Source organism: Petromyzon marinus, chromosome 15, assembly GCF_048934315.1.
Source record: "Petromyzon marinus isolate PM22_M1 ecotype Great Lakes invasive population chromosome 15, UKy_Petmar_22M1.pri1.0, whole genome shotgun sequence".
Taxonomy (NCBI): domain Eukaryota; kingdom Metazoa; phylum Chordata; class Hyperoartia; order Petromyzontiformes; family Petromyzontidae; genus Petromyzon; species Petromyzon marinus.
The window spans coordinates 1,704,258-1,721,422 of NC_133681.1; the positions used below are offsets into that span (position 1 = coordinate 1,704,258).

At 52.9% G+C, this 17,165-nt stretch overlaps 1 long non-coding RNA gene across 1 annotated transcript; it reads right to left on the reverse strand.

Annotated features, from left to right (window-relative positions):
* Nucleotides 1-648: 648 nt before the first annotated feature.
* LOC142924621 (uncharacterized) lies at nucleotides 649-17,008 on the reverse strand. The gene is made up of 4 exons (XR_012941731.1): nucleotides 15,179-17,008; nucleotides 14,945-15,061; nucleotides 10,524-13,531; nucleotides 649-5,325 (listed from the first exon to the last, which is right to left on the reverse strand). It is a non-coding gene; the product is annotated as an uncharacterized LOC142924621 (long non-coding RNA).
* Nucleotides 17,009-17,165: the final 157 nt, after the last annotated feature.

Here is a 17,165-nt window from a genome sequence, read left to right on the forward strand (position 1 = left end):
AAGTTGTGTTAATGCGTTCGTGCGATGGTGACGGTGATGATGATGATGATCATCATCATCACGATGAAGAGGGGACGGTTCTATTCCGGTTCTGTTTCCGTTTGGTTCCGATTCTGTTCTGGCTGGGATCAAACACTGGCAACTCACGGTGCAACGACGACGAACTCCGACTCAGGCGATCCACGCACACATCGTGATGCCCCCAGCCAGCCTGCGCTCAGTGTGGGAGGTCACTCATTCTCCTCCGCTGTGCCCACGGTCTAAATCTCCCTCCCTCCATCCCACCCAGCCGCCCGTGCTGTCGACTTCCTGCCTCTGTTCAAGTCCGGGCTCAATAATTCTTCCCCTCTGCCGACATCCGACTGCGTCCTGCTCTCCATACAACATCAATATTCCCACTGGTACTGAAGAATATGAATAGTCATTGTAATGTAAAGGGAACCATAGATTCCCATCGAGACCCATGCGTCCATATATCACACCGTACATAGAGGCGCACAGACTCGCATAAAGACTTACGTAGAAGAACCTTAGACCTACATATATACAGATAGGCCTACATACAGAGGGTACAAGCTAACACACATTCTCAAATGGAGACTCGTAGACTTTCATAGAGACATACCCATGCAAATAGAACACTCAGAGTAATTGATCGAACAGAACTTTATGCAGAAGTTAACGAGGTAACAAACACATTTTCGATTTTTTTTCATAGAATGGCAACATCGAATCGCGTCGATTAATCGAATCGTTCGGCGTATTGTTAACTCGTTTCCATCCAGACCTCGTGAGTAGAAAGTGGGGGGAGGGAGGTGAGAAGAGCGAGGGAGGGGCGGGGAGAAAGGGGGGGGGGGCGATAGAGAGCGGGGGGTGGAGCGAGAAGGGAGGGGGCGAGGGGGGAGGGGGGGGCGAGCGGGGCAGAGTTAAGCAGGGTAGCAGATGGGGACGCTTCTGCGCTATTCATTACCATCACCATCATCAGCGCTGGGCACAGCCACGCCAGGCACAGATGGGCCGTTTTGGGCAACCGCGTCTCCGAGGGGAGGGGGTGGGGGGGATGGCATCGGGGGGAGGGGTGGTGGGGGAGGCTGCCAGGGGGAGGTGGGTGGTGCTGGAGGGGGGTTACAATTTTGATGATGGGAAGAGGCGAGAGAGGAGGGAGAGAGATCGTGAGACACTGCGTGGGGTGCGAACTTCACTTTCGAACGTCGGAAGCGCCGAGTCGATTGTGACGTGACCGGATACGGCAGTTGGATGAGTGGTTGCAGCAGTAGTAATATTATATCAGTCATTCGTCTTCTCATTCGTTCATCCATTCACTCACTGCGCGGCGTGTGTATGGGATTGCGAGTGTGCAGGTCTTTCTTGTGAATACACTGCTGGATGAGGGCCTCCGCGCGCGCGCGCGCCGGGTTATTTGACCATACTTCACCACGCCCGTGCTCCTCGCTGTCACCACGATTATCATGAGTATTATTATTACGATACGATCGTAGAAGCGAGGAGCATAGACGTGCAGGGCAGCAATTGGCGTTGCCGCGAAGTCGTCTGTTGACAACGTTAGCCCGGCAGCTGCCCAGAGCTCAGCCCTCCCTATGAATCTCGTTTTGATTTCGGAAGTTTGCCTAGGAAAGCGTCACGGATTCTCATGACTCATTTTCAAGAGGGGCCTGCTACGTTTTCGCAGGAGCTGGCAATGAGGGCGCCACTGTTCCGAGGTCTTAACTACTCGCCTGGTATACAAGAGGGCGTGGGCTCGATCTGGACCCTGGCGCCTGCTGTATATTTAAATATTCGTGCAGTAGTCGCGTGGATTTTTCTCCGGGTCCTCCGGATTTTTTCACCGCACATTTACAAACACGAGTTTTCAGTATTTGGCTGATATAAATTTCCACGTGATGATCATAAGCCACTTCGTTGAGCTATCGCTTGTGATAGGCAGGTCGCTTCTGAGAAAGAGCTACAGAATAAATAAAAAAAATAGTTGAGTAGTTAGTTTAGTTTATAATTACTGGAGTAAAATTAGTTTACTTTTTCTAAAATTGGGCAAACTTAAAACTTCGACCAGTGGGAAACTCTCGAGGAACAACGCCACGGGATCTTTAGCGACCACGCGTGGTTACTACTCACGCCGCAGCATTAACCAGGGCGGCTGCTGGAATCGACCCGGGAATTTGTGGAGCAGGCGGCCTCACCCGCCACCGCTTGGGTAGTGGGGGGCTTCGAGGCACAACGTGTAACGGGTGCAAGACGTACCCGTGAGCCATGACGATGCCAGTTGTTGCGTTAGAGTGTTCATACGTAATCACTGCCATAAAGTACGTGTTTGGGTACGCGCATATCCACCTACATGCGCCACGTTCATAACAATATAAGACAATGGTCCCCCGCACAGCCTTTACCAAGTTGTTGGGGCAAGTGCTGTTAGTGAGCAGCACCTATGAAAGGCCGGCAAGACGCGCCAACACCACGCCCGGACGCCTTTGTCTTCCCAGCGCCGAAGTTTAAACACATCCCACCAGGTACAGTTAGAATTTAAGACTGAGTCGACCTAGGGGAGTCACGGATGTTGACTGCGAGCGGGAATGGAACTCGGGTCATCGGGCACGTAGTGCGGTGCGCTAACCACTGCGCCACCCCTCACTGCGAACGCACGCAGGCACAGAGACAAACTCACAACACACACACACGCGCGCGCACGCTGTATTTGGCATCAGGCGATGCAAATGAGGGGGCGAATGAACGCGCCTCCTGTGCATCTGGCGCGCACACCCGAGCGACTGTGATCATCACGCGAAGTCTGTTCGCAATCACACACACACACACAAACAAAGAGCCCCCGTATAGCCTCAACAGACTGTTGGGGCAAGGGCTGGTCGCGAGTCGCAGCGCCTATGTATGCCCGCACGGTACACGAGAAAGGGGTGGCCGGCCAGCACCACGCCCGGCCGCCTTTGTCTCCCTAGTGCCGAGAGTTTATGCACATCGCACCAGGTATTAGTTTGAGGCTGAGCCGACCCTGGGGGCGGCCCGGGACCGGTTCGTCTCTTCGTCATTGATGTGGACCGTGATTGAGGGGCATCGAATTCGGGTCGCCGTCTGTACTCGGCACACCTGGCGCGGCGCGAATGAAACACGCGAACTGGGGAGACAAAGGTGGCCGGTGGCGTGGCGCTAGCCACGGGCGCTCTCGTGCCGGCCTTAAATAGGCGCTCGCTAACAAGGGCATTTGCTCATTGAAGGCAGAGTGGAACCGAGTGATTCACCCTCTGCGCAAAGCGCACAAACCACTCTGTGCTCGCGAGATTAAAGATCGTGAAAATAATGAAACACTCGGAATTTACGAGCGCCGCGAACTCGCTGTCGCTGATAAACGCCGTGAATATCATGTCTTATTAATAAGCGGGATAGGTGTGCGAGCGCGCGCGTGTGTGTGTGTGTGTTATGTGTGTGTGTGTGTTATGCGTGTTATGTGTGTGTGTGTGTTATATGCGTGTGTTTAATGTGTGTGTAATGTGTTGTGTGTTATGTGTTGTGTGTGTTATGTGTGTGTGTTATATTCGTGTGTGTTATGTGTGTGTGTTATATTCGTGTGTGTTATGTGTGTGTGTTATATTCGTGTGTGTTATGTGTGTGTGTTATATTCGTGTGTGTTATGTGTGTGTGTTATATTCGTGTGTGTTATGTGTGTGTGTTATATTCGTGTGTGTGTGTTATGTATGTGTGTGTGTGTTATGTATGTGTGTGTGTGTTATGTGTTGTGTGTGTTATGTGTGTGTGTTATGTGTGTGTGTGTGTTATGTGTGTGTGTGTTATGTATGTGTGTGTTATGTGTGTGTGTGTTATGTATGTGTGTGTTATGTGTGTGTGTTATGTGTGTGTGTTATGTGTGTCTGTTATGTGTGTGTGAGTGTGATGTGTGTTATGTATGTGTGTGTTATATGTGTGTGTGTTATATGTGTGTGTGTGTGTTATATGTGTGTGTGTGTGATGTATGTGTGTGTGTTATGTATGTGTGTGTGATGTGTGTGTGTGATGTGTGTGTGATGTATGTGTGTGTGTGTGTGTTATGTGTGTGATGTGTGTGTGTGATGTGTGTTATGTGTGTGTGTGTTATGTGTGTGATGTGTGTGTGTGATGTGTGTTATGTGTGTGTGTGTGTGATGTGTGTGTGTGTGATGTGTGTGTTATGTGTGTGTGTGTTATGTGTGTGTGTGTGTTATGTGTGTGTGTGTGATGTGTGTGTTATGTGTGTGTGTGTTGTGTGTGTGTGATGTGTGTGTTATGTGTGTGTGTGATGTGTGTGTGTTATGTGTGTGTGTGATGTGTGTGTGATGTGTGTGTTATGTGTGTGTGATGTGTGTGTGTTATGTGTGTGTGTTATGTATGTGTGTGATGTGTGTGATGTGTGTGTGTGTGATGTGTGTGTTATGTGTGTGTGTGATGTGTGTGTGTGATGTGTGTGTGTGTTATGTGTGTGTGTGTGTTATGTGTGTGTGTGTGTGATGTGTGTGTTATGTGTGTGTGTGTTGTGTGTGTGTGTGTGATGTGTGTGTTATGTGTGTGTGTGATGTGTGTGTGTGATGTGTGTGTTATGTGTGTGTGTGATGTGTGTGTTATGTGTGTGTGTTATGTGTGTGTGTTATGTATGTGTGTGATGTGTGTGTTATGTGTGTGTGTGATGTGTGTGTGTGTGATGTGTGTGTGTGTGATGTGTGTGTGTGATGTGTGTGTTATGTATGTGTGTGTGATGTGTGTGTGTACCAGGTGGCGTGATCATCCACGGCCTGCGCCAACCGAGAGGAGCTGTTAGCGCTGCACTGCGCGAGGATCCCGGCGACCCGAGTTCGATTCCCGCTCACGGCCACCGCCACCACCAGTGACGATCCTCTGGGCCCCCTCCTCTAGCGTCACCTCAGCCTCGTATGAGTACCCGGTGGAGTGTGTTAAACATCAGCACTGGGGAGACAAAGGCGTCCGGGCGTGGTGTTGCCCATCACCAATTAATCCACGCCCTGCACCACGCATTCTTTCGGGGCGCTTTGCAACAAGCGAGGGTTGGTGGGTCACGCAGAGATGAATGTAACTCATAAATCTAAAATCCGTGGAGGATTATTTTATTATTCAATGTTTACATCTAGTGCCTGAGTGGCGCTATGAACCCGCAACAGCTAAGTTCAATGTCCCGGCCACGGCTCACATCAGTGGCGGAGTGACGCACGAAGGGGTCATGGAGTGGTCCCACCTCTCCGCTGCACCAACCCGCACTGAGCGGCATTGGTGAAGTATGGTCACACGACACCTCGCAGCACGAATCGCCGCCTGTAAAAAAACAACAAAGATACAGATCCCCCGTATAGCCAGGACAGACTGTTGGGGCAAGTGCTGTGAGCGAGCGACACATAATGAAGACCAGCACGGCACACGAGGTGGTGGGTGGTCAGCGCCACGCCCGGCCGCCCTTGTTTCCCCAGTGGCGATGCTTACACATCGCACCAGGTACTCATTTGAGGCTGAGTCGACCCAGGAGAGGCCCAGGACCAATTGAAATAATTGTCACACTGGTCGTTGCCGTGAGCGGGAATCGAACTCGGGACGCCGAGTTACATAGCGCAGCGCACCATCACTACCACCATCACCATCACCACCATCATCACCACCACCACCACCATCATCACCACCACCACCACCATCATCACCACCACCACCACCATCATCATTACCACCATCACCACCATCACCACCACCATCACCACCATCATCACCACCACCACCACCATCACATGAACTGCGGTGGTCATCCTCGCAGCAGCAGCAGCGGCAGCTGCGGCGGCTTCTGGCTGCTCGACATCGAACAAAGACGCCGGTCACCGCATCGCGCGGCGCTTTCAGATGCGCCCCTGCGGCCGTCTGGAACGCTCTTCCCACCGATATTAGGAAGCCGCTGGAGCTATGCGCTTTAACGTATGTGTGCTGAACTTCTTTCGCACCGCACGTAGCCAACCGTGCTAATCGGGGGTGCGGGATTGAAAATTAATTTCTTTAGAACCGCTCCTTGCGTTTAGTTTGTGCGAAAGAAGTTCAACATACAACAAGATACAAACACACCAACACGTAGTGCAAACTAAACTAACATCGAGCTGTGCCAGTGTGTCGTCCGTGTCAGTCACGCGTCTTGCTCTCCCTTCTCTCTGCCCGTTTCACCCCCCCCCCCCCCACACTGTCCCCTCTTCCCTGGGGGTGATAAATGGTAGAGGGGGGAGGGCGGAATCTCTGGTTATGGCAGGACATGGACGGGCTACCCAGCTGCGCTACGGACAGGCTTCCTGACGCATTAGTGTAGCCCCGAGCCGACACGGCTGGTGACATTCAAACTCAGAACACTGCCACCACCAACCCAACCACCCCCGCCACTCAACCACCCACCCCTCCACACAGCCCGCCCACAAATACAACCCCGCCCGCACACCGCTCCCGCACCTTTACAAAGGCACGCGATGCTGGTGCCTGCCAGATGCATTTGCGCCCCAACGCTCCGCATCCCGTCTCACGCCCCCCCCACACACACACACCCACTCACCCAACATCGCATCCCCCAAAACTCAACGCGTGAACTCATGAACCCCACCAACAACCACCCCAGCCAGCGCCTCCACCTCCCTCGGCACCCCTCCCCAGCAGTGCCGGGGCCATCATCAGCGGCATCCGCTTGAGGTGTCATCATAACGAGGAGTAGCAACAGCATCGACAACATCCTCAGCAGTAGCAGCAACACCTCACAATACCCAATGCCTGATCCTAACCCTGAGCTGCTGCCTCACTACAACTCGTTCTGATCATAACCCTAACTCTCTACTTGATCATAACTCTAACTATCACCGATCATAACCCTAACTCTCTACTTGATCCTAACTCTAACTATCACTGATCATAACCATAACTCTCTACTTGATCATAATTCTAACTCTCTCTGATCATAACCGTAACTCTCTACTTGACCCCGACTCTAACCGCTGTCCTGTCCTTGACGCGGTCCCAGGCACCAACCCCGCGTCTCGACTCAGAGGCAGGGAGGGAGGGATGGAGGGATGGGGGAGGGATGGGGGAGGGATGGAGGGATGGGGGAGGGAGGGAGTGGAGGATAGGGGGAGGGGTGTTGGGGTGCAGGGGAGGCAATGCAGAAGCCGCCCCCGGTCTGATGGGAAAGACGCGCGCGAGTCGGGCGGGTCACGCGCACGCGCTCACGCAAACGCGAAGACGCGAAGACAAAGATCCCCCGTGTAGCCCTCGCGACTTTTTGGGGCAAGGGCACCGATGCAGGCCGGCACGGCACACGAGGGGGTGGATAGCCAACACCACATCACACATACACATACAATGATCCGTACAGCCTTAACAGACTGATGGGGCAAGTGCCGTTAGCGAGCAGCACCTGTGAAGGCCGGAACGGTACACGAGGGGGTGGGTGGCCAGCACCACGCCCGACCGCCTTTGTCTCCCCAGTGGCGATATTTACACACCGTACCAGGTACTCATTTGAGGCTGAGTCGACCTAGGGGAGGCACAGGACCGGTTCTAATATTCATCACTGGTGTTGGCCGTGAGCGGGAATTGAACTCGTGTGGCCGGGTTCATAGCGCAGCGCGCTAACCGCCACACTACCGTTCCCCACTATGCATACACACACGCATACACACGGAAACGCACACACGCACACACACTCACACGCGTGGTCGCTGTTAAAGCTGCGTCGCACGCGATTCTGCAGTGGTCATCACTTGTGCCACTAAAATAACGACAGATCGTCACCACAGCACTAACCACAACCACACCTAGACAAACACAACCCTAGCCTGAGCCACAGCCACACCATGGCCCAGCAAGTCACTCTCCAAGCACACCCGGGATTTACACCGAACCAGACCCTGGCCCAGGGGTCGGTAACCAAAATAACAAGAAGAGATTTTTATTTTGGAATTCGGTATAAAAAAGCACCACAACTTCACTTTGTCGAAGACGACGAGACGGTGTGCCTGGAGACGTCACGAAGCACCTCCCTCTAGAGGTGCACGCCACAAGTTGCCGTCCCGTGCCCTAGCCACAACCACACGCGAGCCACAACAATACCAGCCACAACCACACGCGAGCCACAACAATACCAGCCACAACCACACGCGAGCCACAACAAGACCAGCCACAACCACACGCGAGCCACAACAATACTAGCCACAACCACACGCGAGCCACAACAATACTTGCCACAACCACACGCGAGCCACAACAATACCAGCCACAAACACACGCCAGCCACAACAATACGAGCCACAACCACATGTTAGCCACAATACGAGCCACAACCACACACTAGCCACAACAATACTATGCAAACACACGCTAGCCACAACCATACGAGCCACAACCACATGCTAGCCACAACAATACTTGCCACAACCACACGCGAGCCACAACAATACCAGCCACAAACACACGCCAGCCACAACAATACGAGCCACAACCACATGTTAGCCACAATACAAGCCACAACCACACCCTAACCACAACCACACTAACCAACCACACGCCAGCCACAATAATACCATGCAACCACACCCTTCCCACAACCACACTAACCGATCACACGTTAGCCACAACAATACTAGCCAACAACACCTTAACCACAACCACACTATGCAGCCACACCCTAACCACAACCACACTATGCAGCCACACCCTAACCACAACAACACTAATCAACCAGACCCTAACCACAATCACACTAGCCAACACCACCCCAGCTCTACACCTAACCTAACCACATGAGCCAATTACACCCCAACCTTAACCACAGCCACAATATCGAAACACGCCAAGCCTACACCATTGTAACCAACTTGACTATTAGCTCATCATAACGTATCCCTGACGGAAGAGTCCGCGGAAGAATATCTCACCGAAGCATATCTGAGATCCCTTCACGTGACTTCCCCGCACCTCCGATTAGCACGATTGATTACGTACGGTGCGAAAGAAGTTCAACGTACATACATACAGACAATGGCTTTGTTTACAGCCGGAAAACAACAACAACAACAACAACAATAACAAGTTGCGGACGTGGTGCCTTTAATTGACATCTCAACCCACCACTCCCCCCTCTATCGCCTCTTGCCTATTGCGGGGTCTGACGCTAAAGTCCATAAAGAGCGCGCGCATCCAGCTCATGGGCGGTTCATGTTGTTATTTTGTTCCATGTAACAGCAATAAAAACCACGCATCAATGATCCGATAGCGACTTAATATATATGTGGAGGACCGCAGAACGTTGGCAATTAGTCGTTGGTCGCGCCGTCTCCTTAACCCCGTAGCTGCTGCTGCTGCCTTCACCGCTCGTCTGAGAGTCGTCGCCTCTCTCTCGAATCGAGGCGGCGACTCGTTACAACCTGCCCAAGCGTGGCATTGTATAACATACATACAGAGAACCCGATAGCCTTCAACATGCTGTTGAAGGCTATCGGGTTCGGAGCGCGGCGCGCTAACCACTGCACCGCCGCTCCCCGCGCGTCACCCGAGGCGTGCGTTGCACAGACGCAGACCGAGTGGGCAGCGAGAGAGACTTCTGTGAACTTCGGCATCCTTGGAGTCGCGTCCACCCACGGCGCATTGCGACGCGAGTTGGACCCCAGGTACCGCGCGCCGGTCCCTCTCCTCCTCATCCTCCTCATCCTCCTCGTCATCATCCTCCTCCTCATCCTGCGCCCGGCTCTGCGCGGTGCTCCGCAATGTGCGATGCACACCGTGATTAGTGCGGCGTAATTAGGGCATCTTTTAACGATGCGATTTCGCGTGACATTCCTCCGTTTCCCCTAAAATCTCTCTCATTAGGAGCGAAATTAGTCTTCATATGCTTATCGCGGCTCATTAGTGCAACCAGACTCGTTTTCCAAGTCCGTGTTAGGACACGTTTTAATTAGTGACCACGTTAATCTAATCAGTGCCGTGCGCACTATTAATCATCGCACACAGAGCTCCACATGCACTCAATTCCCACCCCGCAACACACCACTCCCACCCCCCCGAGACTTTTCTCATCCGGAGATGAAGTGGGGGGGGGGGAGGGGGGTGTGAATAGCGGAGAGATTTTCGCGAGTAAGTCGCGTCAGTGTCATCTTGGTGGTGGCATGACCATTACGTGCTTGTGATATCCATCACTTACAGCCGGGAGGTGGTGGTTGTGGTGGTGTTTGTGGTGGTGTTTGTGGTGGTGTTTGTGGTGGTGTTTGTGGTGGTGTTTGTGGTGGTGGTTGTTGTGGTGGTGGTGGTTGTGGTTGTGGTGGTTGTGGTGGTCTGACACCTGGGCTCTGTTCCGTGACCTCCTCCCAGCGGGACCTTCGACACTTCACGTGAGAGCCTCAAAGTTCTTAGTGCACTTAGCATGGCACAAGCGCCGTGATGACGTCACCGCCACATAGCGGTGAATGTTGTTGTTGTTGTGGTGGTTGGCTAAACTGCACGTGGGTGACCTGTAAATCCAGGAGGCAGCAGCAAGGGTTGGTGGATCACGGCACAGATGCTGTTGCGAAGCTCTCCTTCCCGTGGGGGCATCATGTCACGTGTCCCCTTCTGTCGGATGGGATGGAGCGTTGCACCCTCGCACGCGTGGCTTTGTCTCCGGATGCTTCGGGTTTTTTCCCTCGATTCCTCTCACCTCCGCCTGACACCCCCCCCACCCCGCCACTTCACAAACCCGCACTGACCAGCGCGGGGAAGTATGGTCAAATAATCTCCCATAACCGACAGGATTCTGCTACTGTATTTACACATAATGGTGGGTCAAGTCTATTTCTAACGACCAACAACTGGCAATTTAACCTGGCCTAGACTACCTCTAGGTTCACTTAGCCTGATTTATGAACGCCTGTTACAAGGGTTGGAGTGACGAACATGAGCAGGTGGGGAGATTCTAAATGTGGAGGGGAAAACCGGAGGACCCGGAGAAAAATCCACGCGGCCACGGGGAGAGAGACACCGCAAATATACAGCAGATAGGCGTCAGAGTCGAGATTGAACCCAAAACCTCCTGCATACCAGGCGAGGGAGTTAACATCTCGGCACCCAGACGCCCACGAATATAAACATTATCCATGACGACGCCAATTGGCAACGTTTTCTGATGTGGATTAAAATAATTTAAACAAAAATCGTTGTCCAGGTGGCTGTACCACGGGGAGGGGATCAGAGTGAAGGATGTTTGTCGATGAACGCGGAGAGAGAGAGAAAGGAACGGGAGAGGGGAAGGAGGCCCGGGGCGGAAGTTCCCACCAAGACGGAGAACGAGGAGGAGGAGGGAGGAAGGTGATGATGGTGATGATCATAGGGTGATGATGATGATGAGACGGTGATGGTGACGATAATATTAAGAAGGTGATGATGATGAGAGAGGGATGATGGTGAGAAGATGATGATAGGGGGATGATGGGAGGGTGATGATGACAATAATATTGAGGTGATGATGATGAGAGAGGGATGATGGTGAGAAGATGATGATAGGGGGATGATGAGAGGGTGATGATGATGACGATGCTATGGTAATGATGAGAGGGTGATGATGATGATGAGAGGGTGATGATGATGAGAGGAAAGAGAGGGAGAGGAGAGAATTGAGGAGCGAGCAGCGGTGAGCTGCTCGGAGCAGCGGCGTCTGTTTCCACAGGGGCTGACGAGGGACTCGGAACAGGGGTGGCCACACACACGTCACCTGGTTTACGGGACACCGTAGAGAGATGGGTTGGTGTCCAATTAGGACACATGTCTAACAGGTTGAGTGTCCTTGCCTATGAAAATCTGGCAGGGTCACCAGCATTGCTTCTAGCAAGCAGCCGGACTCTGCTGACGAGACAGAGTTTTGCTTCAACCGATGCTGCTGAAACAATGCACTCCCACAATGCCGCGTGACTAACGGGACGTGCAAAACAAATGCATCTGACTTTGGGATTTTGCTTTTATGTGGAGGCGACAAAAACGGCAAAGCTAAGTTAATTGTCTTATTAGTATTGGAATGACGAGCATGATGATGGCGATGTATGTTATTTGGGAGACCACGTGGCAGGGAAAGGCGCGTCTATTACACGATCATTAGCGGCCGCCGCTTGTTGAGACTCTGCGAGCACGTGAGCGGTAATCGCCGCAGTGATTAACGTTGAGCGATTGCCTAATTTGCATATGTTAATTAGTGCCGGTCAAATTGATGAAGGCGAACGCGCGTGGCGATACCGAGTTAGACGCCACTAATGACCGCGTACCGTAGCGCCAGTGGAGCTGCCGCCTGCCTTCCGAGCGCAGGAATTATTATTTTTTTGGGTTAATTGACGGTCAGAGATATTAAAATGAGAATTAAAACCAAACCCGAAAAAATCCCATTAACAAGAGAGGTGTCATTATTTCCGTTTTAGCAGCGGTAACGGAGAGCTGCACCAGTCCTGGGCATCTCCCCCCACCCCCCCCCCCCCCCCGAAGGTCGACTCAGCCTCAAATGAGTGCTTGGGTGCGCTGTGTAAACATCTCCACTGGGGAGACAAAGGCGGCCGGGCGTGGTGCTGGACACCCACCCCGTCGTGCGCCGTGCCGCCCTTCACAGGCGATACTGCTCGCCAACAGCGCTTGCTCGACCCCAACGCTCTGTTTAAATAAAGATCAAGAACGTACGAATATTTGTCAATCAACTGCTGGGTGATGGCCTCCACACGCCGCGTTGGTTCGAGGGTTCAGTGGGGGGTTGTTTGACCATACTTCACCACGCTGGTTAATGCATTTTGAAGGAGGGGGCGGGGGGGGGGTGCCTGGGGGAGGGGGAGTTATCACTCTCCACTGGCCTGTAATCGAACCAAGTGGCCGTGAATCGAATAACGCTGAGTGGCCTTAACGTAAATGTTAAAAATTACATGAAATCAGCGACGTTTCTGGCAATGACTCTTCTTCTTAGCACATTATGTGGACATTGTGCTATGAAGAAGGACCGTTCCCCGAAACGTCGTCGGTTATATTTACACATACAATATACAGTTTGTAGGCGCCACGGTGGCGAGATGTTAACTACCTCTCCTGGACAACAGGAGGGTCGTGGTGTCCGTCTCTCTGTCTCTCCCCGTGGTCGCGTGCGATTTCTCTCCGGGGTCCTCCGGGTTTTAATTTTTTCTCCGCTCCACGTTTAGAAGCATGCGGCCACAGCGCAATTGACACGCTCAAGTCGCAGACGCTACGAGACGTTAAACGGCCACAGGGGTGCCGCCTATAGTGGCGCTGATATGTACACAGAGGCGGGGGTGCATGTCAAAAACAAACGTTTCCTGGTGGCTCTCCCCTTCACTCTCTCCCTCGCAAGCTCCCTCCCCACCATCACTCCCCCTCTCCACCTCCCCACACCTCCCCCCACCACCCCCACTACTCCTATCATGATGATCTCACCGCGACCACTTCACCTCTGCAGGCTCAATTTGCATATTTTGGTAATCATGTCAGCGAGTGATTTAATCTGTGCACGGTCGGGGGAAAATAAAACACGACACAGAGAGAGAGAGGAGTTGTTGGGGGGGGGGGGAGAGAAAAGGGAGAGGCAGGGGATAGGCAGGAGAGAAATAAGCGAGATGGGGAGAAAGGGAAAGAGAGAAGATAATAATAATTAATGTACAATCCTTTGTTAAACCACCGCTGGTGTGTGTGTGCGTGTGTAGGTGTGTGTCTGTGCGTGTGTATGTGTGTGTAGGTGTGTGTGTGTAGGTGCGTGTGTGTGTGTAGGTGTGTGTGCGTGTGTAGGTGTGTGTGTAGGTGTGTGTGTGCGTGTGTGTGCGTGTGTAGGTGTGTGTAGGTGTGTGTGTGTGCGTGTGTAGGTATGTGTAGGTGTGTGTAGGCGTGTGTAGGTGTGTGTGTGTGCGTGTTTAGGTGTGTGTAGGTGTGTGTGTGTGTGTAGGTGTGTGTGTAGGTGAGCGGTAGTGTAGCGGTTAGCGCGCTGCGCTATGAACCTGGCGACCCGGGTTCGATTCCTGCTCACGGCCAACACCAGTGACGATTATCTGAACCGGTCCCGGGCCTTCCCTAGGTCGACTCAGCCTCAAATGAGTACCTGGTGCGGTGTGTAAATATCACCACTAGGGAGACAAAGGCGGTCGGGCGTGGTGCTGGCCACCCACCCCCTCGTGTACCGTTCCGGCCTTCATAGGTGCTCGCTAACAGCACTTGCCCCTACAGTCTGTTACAGGCTATATGGGGGATCTTTGTCTTTGTCTTTGTCTTGTGTGTAGGTGTGTGCGTGTGTAGGTGTGTGTAGCGGTTAGCGCGCTGCGCTATGAACCTGGCGACCCGGGTTCGATTCCCGCTCACGGCCAACACCAGTGACGATTATCTGAACCGGTCCCGGGCCTCCCCTTGGTCGACTCAGCCTCAAATGAGTACCTGGTGCGGTGTGTAAACATTGCCACTAGGGAGACAAAGGCGGTCGGGCGTGGTGCTGGCCACCCACCCCCTCGTGTACCGTTCCGGCCTTCATAGGTGCTCGCTAACAGCACTTGCCCCTACATTCTGTTAAGGCTATATGGGGGATCTTTGTCTTTATCTTTGTAGGTGTGTGTAGGTGTGTGTAGGTGTGTGTGTGGGTGTGTGTAGGTGTGTGTGTAGGTGTGTGTGTAGGTGTGTGTGTAGGTGTGTGTGTGCGTGTGTAGGTATGTGTAGGTGTGTATGTGCGTGTGCAGGTGTGTGTGTGTTCGTGTGCGTGTGTAGGCGTGTGTAGGTGTGTGTAGATGTATGTTTGTGCTCGCTAATAGCACTTGCGCCAACAGCCTGTTAAGACTATACGGGGGATCTTTGCCTGTGCAGGTGTGTGTGTGTGTCTGTCCGTATGCATATCTAATCCGCGTGTGAGATAGAGGCGCCTGATTGACCTCACGCCGACCTTTCCGGGTGACTGCGTTTCGCTCCCCGGAGCATCGCTCAATCTCCACCACGCCGGACGGAACCTCCACGCGATGCTCTTTATCTGCTCAAATTTGCGAGGTACGGGGAGGGGGTGCTTGGAGGTGGGGGGTGGGGGGAGAAAGGGGAGGGGGGCGGTTAACTGATCCCCCCTCCCCCACATCCCCCCCTCCCGTCTCCCTCCCCGGTACCTGGGAGGGATGGTGTCACTCACCTACAGCGGTCCGTGGATGAAGGCGCTTCGGGCTCGCGTGGGCGGTGATCGACGCTCTGCGTGCGATGCGCCGGCACCTGGCCAGTCCGAGTTCAATGCCAGCCCATGGGCAACATCGATCGCTAAGTAATAGCTGAGCGTCCCCTAGGTCGGCTCAGCCGTAAATGGGGTACCTGGCCGTGGTGTGTAAAAACAAAAACATCGCCACTCGGGAGAGAATTCACGTCATCAGAATGGTCATTGTAATGGGGACACACACGTGGACACACGCGCGGACACGCACGCAAGTACAAAGACACCCCGTGATAACCTAAACAAGTACTGTTAGTGGCACGGCACGCAAGGGGGTGGGTGGCCAGCACCACGCCCGGCCGCCTTTGTCTCCCCAGTGGCGATGTTTACACACCGCACCAGGTACTCATTTGAAGCTGAGTCGACCCAGGGGAGGCCCAAGACCGGCTCAGATAATCGTCACTGATGTTGGCCCTGAGCAGGAATCGAACGCGGGTCGCCGTGTTCATAGCGCTACACTACCGCTCCCCACACACACACACACGTACACACACACACACGTTCACACACACACGTACAAAGATAAAATACATAGCCTCAACAGACTGTACACACACACACGTACACACACACGTACACACACACACGTACACCCGTACACCCTCCCGCACAGCGCTCTGTCCGGTAGCGCGGGACCCATCAGCTATCTCTGGGTTTAATCAAGCGGAATGCAAATATAAAGGCAGAGGATTAAACGGCCGAATCGGACCGTAAATTGTCGGGGAAACTCGTTGCCTTTTATTCGCTCGAATGAAACGAAATCTCGCGCGGCATTGGCCATTTTAATAAGGAAATGATTCATTACAAGCGGCGTGGATCCGACACGCGGCTACAACCTCTCTCTCTGCACCTCTCACTCTCTCAACTCCCCACACAATCCACTCTCTCTCTCTCTCCTTCTCCCCCGCTCCCGTCTCGCCCTCTTCCACCTCCACTCTCCCTCCTACCCCCCACCCGCCCCCCACTCTCTCTCCACCTCAATATCTCCACTCTCTCTCTCCACTCTCTATATCCACTCTCTCTCTCCACTCTATATCTCCACTCTCTATATCCACTCTCTCTCTCCACTCTATATCTCCACTCTCTATATCCACTCTCTCTCTCCACTCTATATCTCCACTCTCTATATCCACTCTCTCTCCACTCTATATCTCCACTCTCTATATCCACTCTCTCCACCTCTCTCTCCACTCTATATCTCCACTCTCTCTCTCTCCGCTCTATATCTCCACTCTATAACTCCACTCTCTCTCTCCACCTCTCTCTCCACTCTATATCTCCACTCTATAACTCCACTCTCTATATCCACTTTCTCTCTCCACCTCAATATCTCCACTCTCTATATCCACTCTCTCTCTCCACTCTATATCTCCACTCTCTATATCCACTCTCTCTCTCCACTCTATATCTCCACTCTCTATATCCACTCTCTCTCTCCACTCTATATCTCCACTCTCTATATCCACTCTCTCTCCACTCTATATCTCCACTCTCTATATCCACTCTCTCTCCACCTCTCTCTCCACTCTATATCTCCACTCTCTCTCTCTCTCTCCGCTCTATATCTCCACTCTATAACTCCACTCTCTCTCTCCACCTCTTTCTCTCCACTCTATATCTCCACTCTATAACTCCACTCTCTATATCCACTTTCTCTCTCCACCTCAATATCTCCACTCTCTCTCCACCTCAATATCTCCACTCTCTCTCGACCTCTCCCATCCCCAGTCCTTCTCTTCCCTGACCACTCTCCACAATTCCCACCCTCCCCCGTCACTTTCATCATCACTCTTCTCTCTCTCCCCACGCTCTTCCCTCCCTCCCTCTCCACTCTAACTTACCTCTCTCGCCGCCATTCTTCCTCTCCCCAATATCTCCCTCATCCACTCTCTCAATAGTCCCTGTAACTCTCTCT